The 18,824-nt window shown below is 37.0% G+C and overlaps 1 long non-coding RNA gene across 1 annotated transcript in view; it reads left to right on the top strand.

Moving 5' to 3' along the window:
• LOC145985992 (uncharacterized) overlaps window positions 1-18,824 on the top strand; it is a 56,342-nt gene that overhangs the window by 5,526 nt on the left and 31,992 nt on the right. The gene's annotated exons all lie outside the window — the stretch shown is intronic.

The following is an 18,824-nucleotide window of genomic DNA, read 5'->3' as shown; positions in this document are numbered from 1 at the left end:
TGAAAATTTTTAGTTTCGTTTGTCTTGTGTAATTGTTAAATCATTCAAGGTCAAAATTCGCATAAATTGATCTTTTTGAGCCGGCTTAGCTGTACTAAATGCACTGTAACTACGCTTCTATTTCGCCTACGAAGCTCAAATAAAGCTTATTGTACAGGGAATTTAACAAGCTTTCCAGTGATATCTAAGAAGCCTACCTTTGGATAAAAATATAATATTGTCACGTGACCTTGACCTTGAATGTATCAAAACATGTCATCACCAAAAATTGTGAAAAAATATATTTGGTCCCTCATTCCATACTCTAAAACATATCAAGAAATAATTCTGGGACTGCAATGGGATCAGAAGATGCAAAATAATATGTGTAACAGTTGGACAGAAAAGTTCGTAGGCTAACATAGTAAAAAATATTTTTTTGACAAAATTCGATTTTATTATTCAATATAGTTGCCTCCGAGGGCGATACAACGATTATAGCGGTCATACAATTTTTCGATGCCATTTTTATAGTACGATTTATTTTTAGCCTCAAAATAGGCCTCAGTTTCGGCGATTACCTCTTCATCAGTGCTAAATTTCTTTCCAGCGAGCATTCTTTTAAGGTCTGCAAACAGGAAAAAGTCACTGGGGGCCAGATCTGGAGAATATGGTGGATGGGGAAGCAATTCGCAGTCTAATTCATATAATTTTGCCATCGTTTTCATTGATTTGTGACACGGTGCATTGTCTTGATGAAACAGCACTTTTTTCTTCTTCAAATGGGGCCGTTTTTTCGTGACTTCATCCTTTAAACACGTTCCTTTGATATTTTTAAAGTCTCAGCTATCTCGATGAACTTCACTTTACGATCATTTAAAATTATTTTGTGGACTTTTTTGATGTTTTCGTCAGTAACAGCCTCTTTGAGGCGCCCACTGCGTGCATCGTCTTCGATGCTCATTTCGCCTCGTTTAAATTTAGCAAACCACTTCTCAACGGTTGATTTTCCTGGTGCAGAGTCCGAATAATGTTTATCAAGCCAAGCCTTGGCTTCAACAGTATTTTTTTTTTGCCAAAAAGCAATGCTTTATTAACACGAAATTCTTTTTTATCGCTTTTTTCACAATAACAAAAGCTGCTTCACTCACAATGCTATATCTCACGAACTAATTATCCGGCAGCTGTGAAATTTATACACGTATCTTTTGAAGGTTAGTACTAAGTAAAAATCACATGGATTTAATTCTAGTAACGCCATCTATGAGTCAGCCTACGAACTTTTCAGCCCAACTGTTAACTATGTGACTGATAAAAGCCTCATTACATGAACTATGACGAGTAAAAGGTCCCATAACACCCTCTACAAAATGTAGAGAGTTGTCCTGAGTATAATTGGTCATGAAAGAAATAGGTTAGGCACAAGGAGATCTCTAGCTGTGTGTGTCAAGCGCAGGTCCAGCATATTGTTGACCTCCATATTGAATTCAGTGCAAAAATGTCAAAGTAAATGGGATGCTGTGATGTATCAAATCAGGCTAGAATTTCATGAGAAATGAAGAGGTGAAGGTTTTTCCAACGTATCTTTAGCCAGCAAAAAGTTATACGCATATCTTTCACTTCCGATATATGCACATTATAATGTTTTCAATATTCCTGTGAGCACACTTGTTGACGTCTCTCACACTCACATAGAACATTTAGCAATCTAGAGTGCGCGTCAAATCTCCTGCATATGGCCTTGAACTGCTGAACAGCGCCAGCGTATCACAGACGTGCGGCGTTGTCTAGTTCAGAACCTGTTTCACCTCGCTACTAAATCGTGTACCTGGCGCTCGGATATAAATATATTATTTCAAGTGTCAGTAGTTCAACAGATGGAAAGATAATGAATTTGCGAGTATGTACGAAAAACAAGCGTGATTGTAGCTTATACCGTTCCCTCTGTAGAAGCAATGTTATTATAAACATATTTGCATTTTATTGTTTTTGTTCTCCCTTCGTTCCTGTTGCATTCCGAAACTTTCCGATTAGCGAAGGGAACAGGGCAGGTTCGTTCCCAGTGATGGTAGAAGGAGAAATTGACTAAGAGGATTACGTCCACTGTTCGTTTTTCCCACGTTTTTAGTGTGTGTGTGCAGCATGTCGTTGAGTAAACCAAGTGGTAGTGATAGCGAGAGAAGAGAACAATACAGTGTTGTACGAAGCCAGGTTTCCCCATTAACGGACGACAACGCAGACTGAGCACTACCTTGCTTCTTGACTTTTAAAAATGACTGGTCGAGCACTGGGGTATTTGCCTTATTGTGCTTTCAGAAATAATGAAATTGAGCTGAGATTATAAGCCCTTCATGGCATTTTTAGCAACAAAGTTGGAAAATTTCAAGATCAAATTTCTGAACAGGGTGTCCAGGTACATGTTTATCTGATCTGAATTTGGTGTAGGCAAAGTATCTGCAGCTAAGATCTCCCGTGATTTGATTGCGATAATTTTTCCTCTCCCCTCTGAATTGCAGTCCCAAGCAATTTCTTATCAATTCGAAGCTCAGGAACATGAGTAAGTGTTTCCCTTGATAGCCTTTCATTGTCACACGAAACACAATTCTTGATGTATATTATGTGTTCATCTGTGAGTGTTAGTTTCAAGGGTTACTCAGTATGCTTTGATGAGCAAGGACTTTCAGAAAACAAATGAGAGGATGAAGCATCTGCTTCTAGTCTTCTTAAGGACTTGATATTAGTAAAATTGGCTCGACACATGCGATGAAATTTTTCAGCCGATAAATCATGCATCTTTATTCTCAATCAAAATTTCTGCTCACGACAGCACTGTACAAAACTATCTAGGTCTTTTGGTGAATGCATTTCTCCCACATATAATATAACTTTTCTGGTCCGTCTTCTGTTTTTACAAATTTTTATTTTCTTGAAGGCAGACATTTCGGCTGTAATAACTAGAGGCACATATTTTTGGTAAATAAAAGAGCAAAATTTCGGTACAAAAACGGAGTCAATTTCGGGTTCAAAACAATTTTCCGGGAATTGCATAACTCTCAGGATAATTAAGACCTCAGAAGATGTCGCGTCGGTGAATAAACCCTGAATTTCGTGTTTAAGAGTTAATTTCGCTTTTTGCAGTTCATTTCGCATTATTTCGTGACAAAACATGGTCACAAAATGCATCTCACACCTTTCAAAAACATGAAAAATTAACACTACAATGTGTTTTTTTCAAATTTCGTTTTTTTCGTCAAAAACGAAATATGCATGCCCCTAGTAATAACTAATAACGAGTATACACTTATGTTATGATGTTCTACCGAACACTCCCAAAGGTTAACCTCATTTCCACGTACTTCACCTCAGCAACTGCAGTCTTGGAGACCAACGAGGTTCTGGCATCTGAACCTACGGCCAGCACAATCCTTTGTAGTGTTGTTTGATTTGAGATTTTCTTTTCAAGTACACTTTATGCACAAATAGGAAAATTCCGGAGTAGACCTACAGTTTAAAGTGGGATCCAAACCACTTTGTGCCTCCACTGGGTATCGAACCCGGGTCCCCTTGATCGCAAGGTGACGACGTTACACTAAGCCACCGGGGAGGCTATCTTTGTATGGTTGTATGTATGGTCGGTCTCCTGTGTATTGCTCATAGGAATACAAGATGTGCTGAGTGCTTCAGTACCGCCTACGTTTTTCCATGGGTAAGGAGATTTTAGAGACACGCGTGGTGATTTTTTATACACTGTAAAGGGCTTGGCCTCATATAATATGACGGGTGAAAATTTGCCTAAGTGCTGACACATACAAAATGTTAATTTCAATCAATCAATAACATTGTTCCATGAACATCGGTAACAATTATACAAAATTAATGGCTAGTTTATACTACAACAAAAACAACTATTATTATTAATAATAATAATAACAATACTAATATCAGTTATTATGATTATTATTAAATGTTACTGCATGTATATAACAATCATATACTGTTCAATAGTCGATACCAGTTACAATACTTGTAATTAAATAGGACTAAGGACACATGCTGCTAGAAGAATTCGATGCACACACTACATAATTCATTCGTATTATATGAATTTTAAGGTGAAAACCAACAAGTGTAAAATGTCAAATTAAAGATAATCGTTTACGCTACAATGTTTGTTTGGAACATTTTCTTCTCAGATGCCTAGATTATTAACATATTAATGATAAAATATAAAATTAATAGTAAAAAATACAATTTTGTTTTCTAATCCGCAAATAACTACTTAACGGTTGTTCCTATAGAAAAACTAAAGATAACATTAAATATAGAACATATATTAAGCTTTCATGTAAAGAAAAGTTCGTTGAAATTGGACCGTTTGTTTCAGAGAGAGTATTTTTTTTTCAAATGTCAACATCCGCCATCTTGGATTGGCCAGCATTTCTATTAGCTACCACTTTGAGATGGCAAGCATGGTTTTTTGGCATCCATTCATAACCATGTAACTGGTATAATGGAAAATTAGTACCCCCAAATTATACCAACATCTTGACTGGCCCATAGTCTATCGACCCTAGACTCTAAAGGATGAAAGAAAAACCAATCTCAAGAGGAAATCATAAGCTATGGATTTGGTTCAGTGACTTTAGGACGTAACTTACATAGTTTCTTACATATTAGCTGTTTTTTGTGTCAGAAACCAACTTTTACGTTAATTCTAAAAATTAAGGAAAATATTTGAATCTTTTTAATTCAATTAAGATTTGTGGTAGCTGTATCAAATAAAAAAAGTAGCAAATTTTCTGTTCTTTCATTTTGGCCATCTTCACTTTTTGTGTACAATGCACCGTTTTCGAGAAATAATTTTTTTAAAAATTTTAAAGTTGAATTTTTGCCACTATTTTCCAAGATGGCGGATTTTTAATGTATTATTCACTATATCATTCCGCACAATCTGGCACAAAAAACATTTGTGATGCAGTTATTTCCGGGTGAAACCGTATATTTCCTCTACTATATGGAAGACCGCTGCCTGCCTCATTTACATAATAATCCCTATATAATTGCCACCTGTCGTATTTCATATTCTCTTAAAATGAAGTTTCACCGAAAAATCATTTAATACAAATGAAAGTTAACAACCTGCATTGTCCCTTAGAAGTATTTCGATTGTGTCAAATGAATATTTTGATACATGTAAGTAATGTACAGGATTGATTGTGAATGCCTATGAGGTGTTGAAGGGAATGGAAATATTCTAAGGAGCCGTGCTTTTGTATCACAGACATATTGATAAGATGCTACATCTGTGTACAGCATAATTAATTGGGGATAACCAACATCTAAATTCGCATGCTTTGGACTATGTGTTTGTTCAATAATATTTCTTTCTGGCTTGAAACCTAACTGAAGTGCCAGAAAGGGGGGAAATCTGAGTGAGAATAGTTCAGGATTGTATTTTCCTTCAATAGTGTATGATAAAGGTTTGTATTCAAATTGAAGAAGTCCCTCACCTATGTGATTTTTCTTCATAACCTGCAAGACAGACTGAACCATAGGATAATACCCAGGAGGAACAATTGTTTTACCACTCGGTTTATTTGCCAGAATAATGAATAATAAGAATAATGAAATGAATTTGAATGATAGCCTTCAGGGATTTCACTTTCACTAGTAAATATTGTCTTTCTTTTTCGGCTTGTATTGTTTTTTTTCTCCAGAAATATTATAAAAACTCCATGTTAAATGTAATTCTACAACTGCCAACTACCCGATAATTGATCCCAAGTGTAAACTTTCTCTGTGCTATTGATAGTCCAAGTAATTTCGTTTTGACCTTTTAGAATATTGTAAAGTGTGTTCATGAAATGAATTTCCGACAACCTCATTAACCATTCTCCACTGTCCAGTTTCATTGAATTAGCAAGTTTTGTAAAAAAAAAAAATCTAAATTACAAGGATAAATAGAATACTCTGTAGTGGCAGGGGCAATATCAGAAAATATAGGTACTTTTTCTTGAGGAACACTCTAGGAAAAACCCAACACTGAGGAGAAATCAAAACTTCATTGTTTCATGTTCATCTAATGTTGTTTCCAGATATGCACAATCACTGGCCATGTTGTATCCTACTTTAACATGTGCAAGATATTTTCTTTTTGGAGTGGGAATATTAGCAAGTAAAAGGGGATATTTGAATAATAGTCTTCAGTGATTTCACTTTCACTAGTAAATATTGTTTTTCTTTTTCTGCTTGTATTGATAAGCTATAATATTCTTTTCTCCAGAAATATTATAAAAACTCCATGTTAAATGTAATTCTACAACTGCCAACTACCCGAAAATTGATCCCAAGTGTAAAGGTTCACTTAATTTTGTACGGTAATAGGCTACAAGCTCAGATTTGCATTGAAAGGTAAAGTAAGATAAAATTCCTTCCACATCATAATGTCAACTAATCTAAATTCTAGTGATGTCAGATTTATAAACCCAACTTGAAGCAGTCGTGCGAAAATCCTTCCATTTTACAAGCACTTTATCCCCTTTCCGTTTCAGTATTTTCTCAATAGTGAATTTTTTGTTGTGGTAGAGAGTAACTTTCTGTAATTCTGGTTTATAAAATATATATTTTACACCCACCGCAAAATGACTTCAGACCTCATAACAAAAGCACAAAAAATAGAAAATTTATGTGAAAAGCTATTAAGCCACTAGATACAGCAAAAAATGGATACATTAGTAAGGAGTCATGTTGCCTTTACATTTGAGAACCATTTGGATGCGCTTGAGCATGGAATCACTGAGTAATTTAAGTCCATGTCAATGCACCACATTTGCTTCAGTTCTGTTTGGAGGGTCTGCAGGTTCTGAATCTTCTTCTTTCCCAGGAATTGCTTCATACGATGCCAACAATTTTCAATTGGGTTGAGATCGGGGCCTCCCAGGCCTCTCTAACATCTTTATCTGTTGTTCCTCAAGCCATTTTCTTACCTTCTTAACCATGTGACAAGGAGCATTATCATGCATGAAAAGATCACACTCGTGGATCTGAAGCGTATCCATTAAATGGTCCTTAAGAACGTTGATATATCTGTCTGCGTTCGTCACGTTTTGTGGTAAGAAATATAAACCTGCCCTACCCTTTTCATCTGAAAAACACCCCCACACCATTACAGACTGGGAATGCCTAACAGTCTGAACCGTATACTTTGGGTCATATCAATCTGAAGATGATGGACGTTGAATCTTAGCAGCTCCCATTCGGAACTGTTGGAATGAGCTTTCATCGGAAAACATGACTTTCCTCCACTGTGCTGGTGTCCAGTGTGCATATTTCTTTGCAAAAGCAAGACTGTCTTTCTTCATGCGGGTGGCGAGTAGTGGCTTCTTAGCAGCAGTACGACACGGCAAATTCAAGTCCTTCTGTAAACGGTTCTGGATCGTGTGAACACTTAAAATTTTCCAGCAGACTCGGGTGCATTTCTTTAAGTTCTGAGGCTGTCAGTTGAGGTTTTTTTTTTTATTTCTCTCATTACATAATACTGGCTTTCTCCACACTACTATAGTACTTTCCCGGCATATCACACATACACCTGTACAGTAGTCACATACAGTAGGAAAATATCCAACACAAAGTGCACCACATGAAAACACAGCAATTTATCACACACACAACAGCAGAAAGTCACCCTTCCTGTGTCAACTAACAATACGAAATGAAATGAACTCGCTTATCAGCAGTTGCCAAATACGTTCATGCAAAAACAATTCAGAGTTCGAAACAAAACAACACTAGATACAAGGCTACAAAGTGATAGACCGCTTACTACGGCAGATTTCACATGAGGTCCGAAGTCATTTTGCGGTGGGGGTATATTCTCTAGTTCCATTCTTTGATACAATAACAGGATGCCTACTCACCGGGAATTATGCATGAATTATTGGCTCCGGGAATTATGCGTGAATTCTGCTTGAATTTTTATCCCTAGATGCGTCTGACGACCATGCTCAAGGTCCCGGGTTCGATCCCCGGCTGGTTCAAATCCGGGAACTTTTCTAATGATGGAAGCGGCCCCGGCGCCCACCCAGCGTCGAATAACATGGGTACCTGGGGGAAACCCTGGGGGGTAAAGGCGGTCAGGGGCGTAATGCTGATCACATCACCCTCACTCATGACCGGATCAAGAAAATGTAGGGCGTTACCCCCACACCCCCTATACACCTTCATGGCGTGGTGCTATGCACAGGGGAGCACTTTTTTTTTTTTAGATGTGAAAAATTGCAACTTTTATTAATCCGAATCCCATTCAATTTTTACATATTTATTAATACCCTGAGGCAAGTTTTTCACAGTTTAGCTTTTACTTTTATCGAGGAAAGGATAAGAAAAAGAAAGCTGTGTGGAAAATAAAACCGAATCCTCTCAGTCAGTTTGGTTTGTTAGTGTCCTTTGAAGAGAAAAATCTATCTGACAGATGGAAGATTATTGCAAGATATTTTGAACTTGATTCGGTAAATTTGAAATTGTTATACAATGAAAACAATTTCGTAAATTACTATATCGTAATATTTGTGACTTGTGTTTGTAGATGCATTTCTAGTCTGAGTATGCGAAGTGACGAATGTAAACTCCACACCTTAAATTAAATATGACTGTAAGACGTAAGGTTGAAATAGAGAAAACATCTGCTTGTACTTTGAATTTTTGGAAAGTTTGCCTTGAAAACCAGTAATTATACTTGAATTTTATCATGACACTAGAGGGATCCCCGTGGATAAGTTGGTGGATTAGTACTCATACGTTGAGTAGTGAAAAATAATTCACGTGTCCAGTTGGGCAAATAACCCTTTTCAAACTTCAGTTTCTTTTAACTTGTGCAAACTAAATCGCCAATATTCAATTTAAATTTGACCTTTTCTTTTGGCTTAACACGAGAACATGTCCAAACTTGTAAAGCATTATCAAAATTAATATCTGCTGGAGCCATTTTTATAGATCTGTGGTACGAGTGGTAGTACGATCTAACTATCAAAGGAAGAATATTAAGATACTTGTATATATTGTTTGCAGTGAAATGTTTATACAGCTTTGATTTCAAAGTACGAATAAAACGTTCAACGATTGCAGCTTTTAACTCTTTGAGTGCAGATTATAATGTTGAATATATTTGTTAAAAATCTTTTTGACATGAGCATTATAAAACTCTTTCCCTTGATCTGTCTGACAGTACACGGGAGGGTATTCTGGTATTGTAGCATACTTATAATCTTATTGACTGCTTTCTCCATAATCTCAACAGCTGGACCCTGTGGCCGAGTGGTTAGCACATTGTGCTGCGATGCCAAGGGTCCCAGGTTCGAATCCCGTTCGGTCTTGGTTGTTTTGTGAATGTCCAGTCATCAATTTCACCACTCATCCCCATCTTCGCAAATTAGCCACGAGGCACAAAACGCAAAGTAAAATAAACTAAATGTATCAATCAATGATAATCTCAACTGATTTACTCTTCACGGGTATACAGAACGCTTGCCTTGAAAACAAATCGCACATAAAATATACCTTAGGTGCCTAGCAATATTTTGCATATCTGCCAAATCCATTTGTATAAGTTCAAGAGGTGCAGTAGCTTCGTAATGTATACGCATCCTTCTTTGATAGCCACTGTTGAATTTGTTTTTGATTTTGAGTTGAAAATTCAGATAATTTTATTTGAAAAGTAAGTTGGGTAGTTCATGAGTATAATACAAAGTTTGAAGATCCATCTGTTATAAATTTTGCCATATAAATTCAGCTCTCTTCTTACAGGCATGTGGAGGGATATATTTCCAAGTAACTCTCCTGCAATTGTCCTCATGATGCTTGGTCAACATCCATCAGTCGAACCCTAGAACATTTGCTCCAAAGGCCCGGTCAGATATTTCCAAATATCACATAAAATGTATATTCCAAGTGAAAATTGAAATGCCTTTCTGGTCTGTGGTGTGGGGATAAACTGAAAAGCTTCACCATCTCCCTATTCTGCCCTCAGTAGGTGAAGTACATTTATCAATATGTAACCTGCATGTAAAGATTGTTCAGCTTGCAAAGTGTATTTATTTCATTATTGAAATTCTTCATGTAATATGTAAAGATGTAGCCCCACATATCATACTTTGTGTACTGAAGCTACCTTTGGTTTCAGACATGTAACATTACCACTATGTACTAGGAGATTCGGCTGTGGTAAACCAGACAACATATCCTTATGAAGGTAAGAGAACAGCTATCCTGTTGTCTATTTCTGTTTGATTCAGTGTCCCACTCGAAGATAGCCCTGATTTTCTCGGTCTAATTTTTTGTAAAATTTCTAGGATTGTTTTGACATTGTAACACTATGCTTTGTAGTCCAAGAGAAAGGAAATATGGCAACAAAAGAGAGAGAGAGAGAGAGAGAAGAGAGAGAGAGAGATCTTCTCTTCAGTCCCTTCTGTTCTTCTCTTCTCCTTCTTCTCTCCCCTCGCTCTCTCTCCTTCTTTTTCTCTTTCTCTCTCTTCCTCCTCTTCTCCTTTCGCTTTCCTCTCTCTCTGCCCTTCTTGTTCTTGAAAAAGGAGAGAAAGAAGAAACAGAGAGAGTTCTTTTTCTTCCTCTTCTCTCTCTCTCTCTCTCTCTCTCTCTCTCTATCTGGAGATAGAGAGAGAGAGAGGAAGAAAGAAGGGAGAAAAGGAAAGAGAGATAAAGAAAATTTCTCTCTCTCTCTCTATCTGGATATATATATATATATATATATATATATATATATATATATATATATATATATATATAGAGAGAGAGAGAGAGAGAGAGAGAGAGAGAGAGTGGGGGGTGAGAGGAGAAAGAGAAGGTGAGAGAGAGAAGAAGAGAGAAAGAGAAAGAGTTCTTCTTTCTCTCTCTTTTTCTCTTCTTTCTTCTCCTTTTCTCTTTCTCTCTCTTTCTTTTCCTCCCTCTCCTCTTTCTCTCTCTCTCCTTTCTCTACCTCTCTAACTTTCTCTCGCCATTTCTCTTTTCTTCTCTCTCTCTCTCTCTCTCTCCAGAGAGAGAGAGAGAGGGAGAGAGATAGATAGGTAGAAGAAGAAATAGGAAGAGAGAAAGGAGAAACCTTCTCTCTTTTTCTTTCTCTTCCTCGTTTCCTCCCCCTCTTTCCTCTCTCCTCCCTTTTTCCTCTCTCTTTTTCTCTCTTTCTTTCAAAGGAGAAAGAGAGCAGAGAGAGAGAGAGAGAAGATACCTTCTCTCTTTTTCTTTCTCTTCTTTTCTCTCTCTCTCTCTCTCTCTCTCTCTCTCTCTCCCCCCTTCTTTTTCTCTTCCCTTCTTTTTGTAGGGGAGAGGAGAAGAGAAGAAGTCTCCCCCTCTCTCTCTCTCTGAGAGAGAGAGGCCCTCCTCCTCTCTCCCGTCCCTCCCCTTCTTCGCCTCTTCTCTTCCTTTTCATTTTTCTCCCTTCTCCTCTCCTCTTTCTTCTCTCCTCTACTTTTCCTCTTTCCTCTCTCTCTCTCTTTTCCTTCTCTCACTTCTCTCTCTTTTCTCATTTCTCTCTCCCTTTCTCTTTTCTGAGAAAGAAAGAGAGAGAGAGAGAGGAAGAAAGAAGGGAGAAAAGGAAAGAGAGATAAAGAAAATTTCTCTCTCTCTATCTGGATATATATATATATATATATATATATATATATATATATATATATATATATATATATATACAGGGTGTCATTTTAATGGCGCCCACGGACCACAGATTCGTATAGAGGACATCAAAACAAAAAACTTTTCCCAGTAACATTTTTCTCGTTGGTGCCTCGTTTCAGTGCTACAGTCGTTCAAAAAAGCCCGTTTTGCCGCCTGGATGCTGGCAACCACACACAACATTTGATCGCATCTGTGACGTTATTTCCTGCGGTGAAACAGCGCACGGCAGGGTTGCAAGGAACACACATATTCTGTGAATAATAGCAAACTACCAACCACATTATCAGCTGTAAAACGAAGGGAGAAACGCGTCCAGTAGACCAACCCGGAAATGAACCAACGATAATAAAAATGATTAAAAAACAACGCATTCAAAAGAAAGTGGTTATATCGGGTTTTGTCTCTCAGCCTACATGTTCAATATTTGCAAATATCATTGCAAGGTTGATATCTTCAGGTTACGTCTATACATTTGTCCTGATACACGCGTTGTGGTATTGTTTGTGGTGCTGATAATGGAAGCATCCGAGGTTCACGTTGTTACATTACGTCTGAAACACATACAGTAGGATCCATGTCTATTTTCATTAATTTCTCTCTTCCATCTTGTGTATTTTTAAGCGATGGATTTTTATGTTTGTTGTTCCAGAAGTTGTCAATAGCTTGTATTGAGTTTTATTTTAATTCTTGAAGCTCTTATTGGGTCAAATAAAGTGCACGAACATGGTGATGGATAATTTGCACGGTACAGTGGATCCCACTCTACAATCCCAGGAACAACGTATCAGAAGGATAAGTGGATAGAATAACATATAAATCTGCAAAGAATCCATTTTAAAATCTCCAAATTGTGATTGTAGTAATTCAAGAGCGATGTTCATCATATTATTTTCAAATGTCCTACTTATACTTTTCAGAAAAGAAACATTTTATTCAAAGTATTATAAAATGTGTTTTTTTTTTTTTTCATACATTTGACTTCATTTTTGAACGCAACAGATATTCGATATATTGTGATTGCTTTTTGAGACAAGCTAATATAAAATTGAATTTTTTAGGAAATGAACGAGTGAATGTAGTTATATGTAAACATGTTTCTTAAGAATATATTTCAACTTTTGGCAGAAATGTATACCTAAAGTGTGTCTTTTATGTATTCAAAATGAAAATGTATGCTGGGCATAAACAGCCAAAGTCAAAGCTGTAAGTCGAATAAAATATTGCTGATGAATGATGATAATGGTCAATAATCTGGCAATATCTATGGCAACGGGTGCTATAAGTAGAAAAATACCGACTCGGACTTTTGAAACTAGGTGGTTTGCACAGTGCCAATAGAATGGAGTACTCCTTCGAGGAATATTGCGATATGTATATGTTACTTGGGGAATCGCGTGGACGTGCTAAAGTTGCAGCCCGAGCATATGCCGAACGTTATCCAGCAAGGCGTCATCCTGATGCTAAAGTAATACGCAGACTGGATCTTCGGATGAGGTATACTGGAAATGTTGCACCTTCTCCTCAGGTGGACAGAGGTCGTCCGCGGTACGTGAGAACACCACGTGCTGAAGAGGAAGTACTCTTTGCAATTCAGCAAGATCCAATGCAAAGTACCCGTGACATCGGTCGCCGGTTTCGTTTGTCCAGACAAATGGTACATTCGATTCTGGCAGACGAAGAACTGTATCCGTACCACTACACAAGGACACAACATCTGATGCCTGGGGATTTCAATCGTCGTAGTGTGTACTGCGAATGGTTGGTACACCAATTAGATCAAGATGGCCAATTCTCGGAGCATATTTTGTGGACAGATGAAGCACTGTTTACTCGGGACGGTGTTTTCAACATTCATAACAGCCACTGGTGGGCACATGACAACCCATATCTTACAAGAGAGCGCGGTCACCAGGTTCGATGGGGAATACATGTCTGGTGTGGAATAGTCGGCACTAAACTGATAGGGCCTGCTCTGCTTCCAAACCGCCTCAACGCTCACCAGTACCTTGAATTTCTGCAGACCACACTACAAGAACTTTTGGAAGATGTGCCACTGGATTCACGCATCAGAATGTATTTCCAGCATGAAGGAGCGCCAGCACATTTTGCTCGGTTCATAAAACAGCACTTGGACAGATTTTTTCCGAATAAATGGATAGGAAGGAACGGACCTGTACGTTGGCCACCTCGTTTGCCCGATCTCAGTCCACTAGATTACTTCCTTTGGGGCCATTTGAAAGAAATCGTGTACAGAGCACCACCAACAAGTCCTGAAGAGCTAGTCGCCAAATTGCACGCAGCAGTGGCTACAATTGATGCTAACATGTTGCTACGCGTGCAAATTGGTATTCGAAGACGGGCTGAAGCATGTCTCGCTACGCAGGGTGGACATTTTGAGCATGTGCTCTTTTAGCTTTAGTTTCTTTTTTATTTGTTGTTGTTTTTTTACTAGTATTAGTAGTTTTTGTTTGTTATCTATGAATTTTGTTTTGAGTTTGAGTTTTGTTTAAGTCCACTTTTTAGCCCAGATAGGTTAATTGGCACTAAAACTATAGTTTAAAGTGGGATCCGAACGACTGTGTGCCTTCACCGGGTATTGAACCCGGTACACCTTGATTACCACCCGATGGTCTAATACTACGTCATCGGGGAGGCGAATTTCATTTTATATTGCAAAAAAATATTACCGTGCCCTCACTTTTCTTACCTGCATTTCAATCGTGGATACAGGAGGGATAAATAAGTTTACACTATGGGCGTTAGACATTGATAAATCTTGCATAATAGAAAAAAATAACAAAAACATTATTATCATGACTATGATTATTATTGTACAATAATCACTATACTAATATAATAAACAAATCTTACTCGAAAGTTGTTGTTCTTGTTATTAATACTAACAATAATATTGTAATATATTTAGGGAAATGGAGTATAACAAACACAGGGAAAGAAGCAGTTGACGTGTGTTTATCATAAGATCTCGAACAAAGGTATTAAACTATATGTTTCAGAAGGTCAGTGAATCCTGATTTTATTCTAAAACTTGTTGAGCAGAGTAATTAATGTGTTAAGAATAGTTGTATCCCGTTCCTGAACTAGATTATTATTCCAGTGGCGTATTTAGAACACCCAAGTAGGTGGGTTTACTCTGGACGTGTTACAGGTTGCACTTCTCCTCACGCTAATTATTTCTGATTTCAAATAATAAGGTAAATAAAACTGGCACCATTCGGTAGTGAAAAGATGTCTCTTTACACACGTTGCAGAGACCATGCGAATTTAAAATAAAACTGAACACACCACAGAACGTTATCTCTGAACTGCCCAGTCTCTGACTCCACAGTTGGTTTACTGAATTGCGTAATCATTCTATTTAGTTATTAATTTTAATATACCTTTTTTTTTTTAAAAAAAAAAAAGTCTGTAGAGGAATAAGGAATCTTAAAGTTTGTGTGATTTCTTACATAAAAATCTGTCTTTTTTATTTTGAAAAGTGGAACCGTATATTCCTTGTTTTGGATGGTCGAATATTAAAACAATAATATTAACAATAATAAAAGGAAAAACTTGAATAAGAATGAAATTTTAATTTGCAAATAAATTACACGTAGACAAAATTCGATATATCCACTTCCATTTGCTGTTCTTCACAACCTGCCCTTACCTTTCAAATTACGAAGAGAAAAGGATCACAGAAAAATATTACTTAGAAATTACATACAAGCTTAGAAACACACTAATTGTTAAAGAATTCTCAGCAATCATACGTATTTTATTTCTGTGTGAAACTAACTCATGTTTCCGAGTTCCGTATGAAAGATAACTTTCTAAAGTTTTACGTACATGAAGATGAGGAAAGAGTATGTAAGAATGAAATTTAGTATTAAATAAACTTTCAAACTTTGCAAACGCAAAGTGTACTTTGCACACATATTTAATTTCCGAGAACTCATGTAGGTATTTGATTACACAATTTTCCGTAGTCATGAGTTACAGTAGTGTAATTGGTACTACAACCAGCACCACTTACAAGTGTACAAATGATGAGCTCATATAATTAAACAGCCCGATTTGCCCACACTTAAAATTATGCCAAGATGCCCTTATTCCCCAATTCTTCAAGTGTGATATGCTCTTAATTCTAAGAATTTTGAATCCTAGTGTACAAATGATGACCCCCCTCAGATTGATTTGCCTACACTTATAAAAGGCACTTCTGTGAGATTGTTGTCCATGAATTTGTTAAAAATATGCCTTTCTTGATATTTTTTTTGCCCACACCTAAAACTAGGCCCCCCCGACACACACACACACACACACACACACACACACACACACACACACACACACACACACACACACACACACACACACACACACACACACACACACACACACACGCACACACATATATACACACGCACATATATATACACACGCACATATATATATACATACGCACATATATATATACATACATACATATACATACATACATACACATACATACATACATATACATACATACATACATATATACATACATACATATATACATACATACATACATACATACATACATACATATATTTACTTCCGGTTTAAGTTCAATTGGGCACCAGGCTCAACTTACATATCTAGTATTAAGATAATGTAATTCTTCTAGAATTGTTCTGTGACTCTCTCATTTCTTACATCATAAACATATGATTTTTCACCTATGAGAATAACACTACATATGGTGTCATCAGGTAATGCCTCATGGAATTCACAGATAATTTTAATGTTTGTCCTGTCATTAACCACAACTTGTTTCCTTTTTGAAGTGTTGATTACAAACATGGGTCTCTGTGCTTTGAATTCATGTGGTGTGTAATACATGTCAGTATTGCCAGTAGTGACCCTTTTGTATGCTGTAAATGCTTCATATAATTTAAGGAAATCATCCTTGGAAATGTCTAAATTATAATTTTCTCTAGGGAATACCTCATTTCTGCCATTTTTAAGATATATGTTCTTGATGTTGCAGTTATCAAATCTACTTGAATTTTTTTCCTGATTATTGTGTCTTCCAGTCTGAAACAGTACCACCACAAAATCCGGCATGTCATATTGTATACTGGAGAATGAATTTGTAGCATCAAACTCATAATAAGTAACAGTTGCGGGCTTCTGTACACATTGATATGTATAAAATTGTAAAGGAATCTGTGGATTTTTTATTATATCTGCTTTGTATTTAAGAGCATAACTGGCTTCATATTCAACAACTGGGATTCTTAGCTCCATAGTCTGAATAATGCATTTGCCATCATCAGGTAGGGTATTGGGCAGAGCTTCCCCTGTAGAGTTTAATGTGCTGTACCTCATCAAAGCATTATTATCATTGGCAGCTCTTCTAAATGTGATTCTTAAACCACCCTTCCACATAATATCTTTGTAATCTGAGAAGAATCCTGGCAACAGGCGCATCGGGAACAGCACTGTGTGGCTCTTAGATATAATTTTATCACCAGCCTCAAATCCACCTATTTTGTAGTAAGAAGCCTCGGTTTTGGACAATTTTAGTGTGGCCAAAGCTGTGGAGGTAATGCCGGGATAATCCACTCTGTTTATAACAACACCATGCTTTCTGATCTCAATTTCAGAGAACAGATGCGGCACAAAATTATCTACCAATCTTATATTTGAATTTGCCGGATAATCTGTTCCATTGAGCTTTACAACATCAAATTTGATGTATAGATCTGCTCTGTGGGGGTGTATAAAGCCATCCCCTACATCAAGATCAACCTCAATCTCTGTGTTGGGTTGATTTAAATTTGCAAATGTCCTCCTGTTTGGAGGGAATGATTGTAGCTCATAACTCTCAATATTTTCCATTTTTTTTTGTATGTATTTTTATTTAAATATTAATCTCTATGATTGCAGTTGTTGTGGCTCCAGCAAAATCAACTAATTCTTCTTTTTCATTAGTGACCATCAATTCAATGTTATCTATTCTATTATGGCACACAGGAAAATATAATGTTGGGGATGGAGTGTAGATGATTGGCTCCATAAATTCAGAATTAGGTTTGAATGTTGCAATGATGCCAGTTTGTTTGTGAGTGCCTATGCCATTTGATTTGGTGATCATACCCTCGGCCACATTACAGTGAATATTCAGAGTCTCTATGGCTAAGAATTTAGGTATATTAATAGCAGTGTGTTTGATGGCTGGTTCAAGTTTTGTGTTGTTCTCAAAGCCTAACAGCTCTCCTATAGTACCCAGATCCACTGTTTCTGTAGCAGATACAATCTCTACTCTGTGAGTAACAGAATTTTGAGTTAATACTATACCTCTGGGTAATTGAGCATTTAGAGTGGACAGATTATATTGCCCTGGAGTGATGACAATTTTTTGATCCCCTACTGCAATTTTGTTGTTGTGGTGTGTAATATTAGGGATCAAGTACATGCCATAAAATGCTCTGAGAGCTATTGTTTTGGGATACACTATATCATCATGTAATTTGAGTTTCAATATTGAATTTTGGCTGGTGAGATGGAATACCCCCATGATGTTTCAGATACCACAAGGCTTTTTGAAAATCTTCAATTGATGGTTTATTTATTTGAGACATATATCTGAGAACAGTGTTACTCGCTTGGCCCCCCACACTTTTCCTCCGCACTCGAGGTTCGGTGCACTTCGTACTCTGCTCAGATTTGTCTAGGGGTATCTTTCTTTGTACGACAATGCACGTGGGTTGCTACAAGTCAACATAATTATATAATTAACTACAAGAGACAACGGATAACCTTTGCGAAACCTTTATGATCAGGGGGATAAATTACCTTGTCCAGCTTTTGTGAAATTAAAAACGGAAATTTTGGATAATTTCTATAGTTTAATTAAGGTAAAATTTAAAGTATATACAAGTCGTATCCGAACGTTCATTTCTCTAATTATTTATCGGGCCAAAACTCTAATTTTGATGTTGGAATCTCTATTGTTTGTACCTGGATGCTTTACATTTCATGAATTACATCAGGAGTACGCTTGTCACAAGGTAGACTCGCGTTACTCCAAGAAAACGTCTTAACAGGCACTAGGCCGCCCGACGTGTACATTTCTCAACCTCCACGGTGACAAGGCACTAGGCTGCCCG

Source organism: Lepisma saccharinum, chromosome 3 (genome assembly GCF_977018435.1).
Source record: "Lepisma saccharinum chromosome 3, izLepSacc3.1, whole genome shotgun sequence".
Lineage (NCBI taxonomy): Eukaryota > Metazoa > Arthropoda > Insecta > Zygentoma > Lepismatidae > Lepisma > Lepisma saccharinum.
Note: the sequence above shows the minus strand (reverse complement) of the source record. Positions and strands in the feature narration are given on the sequence as shown.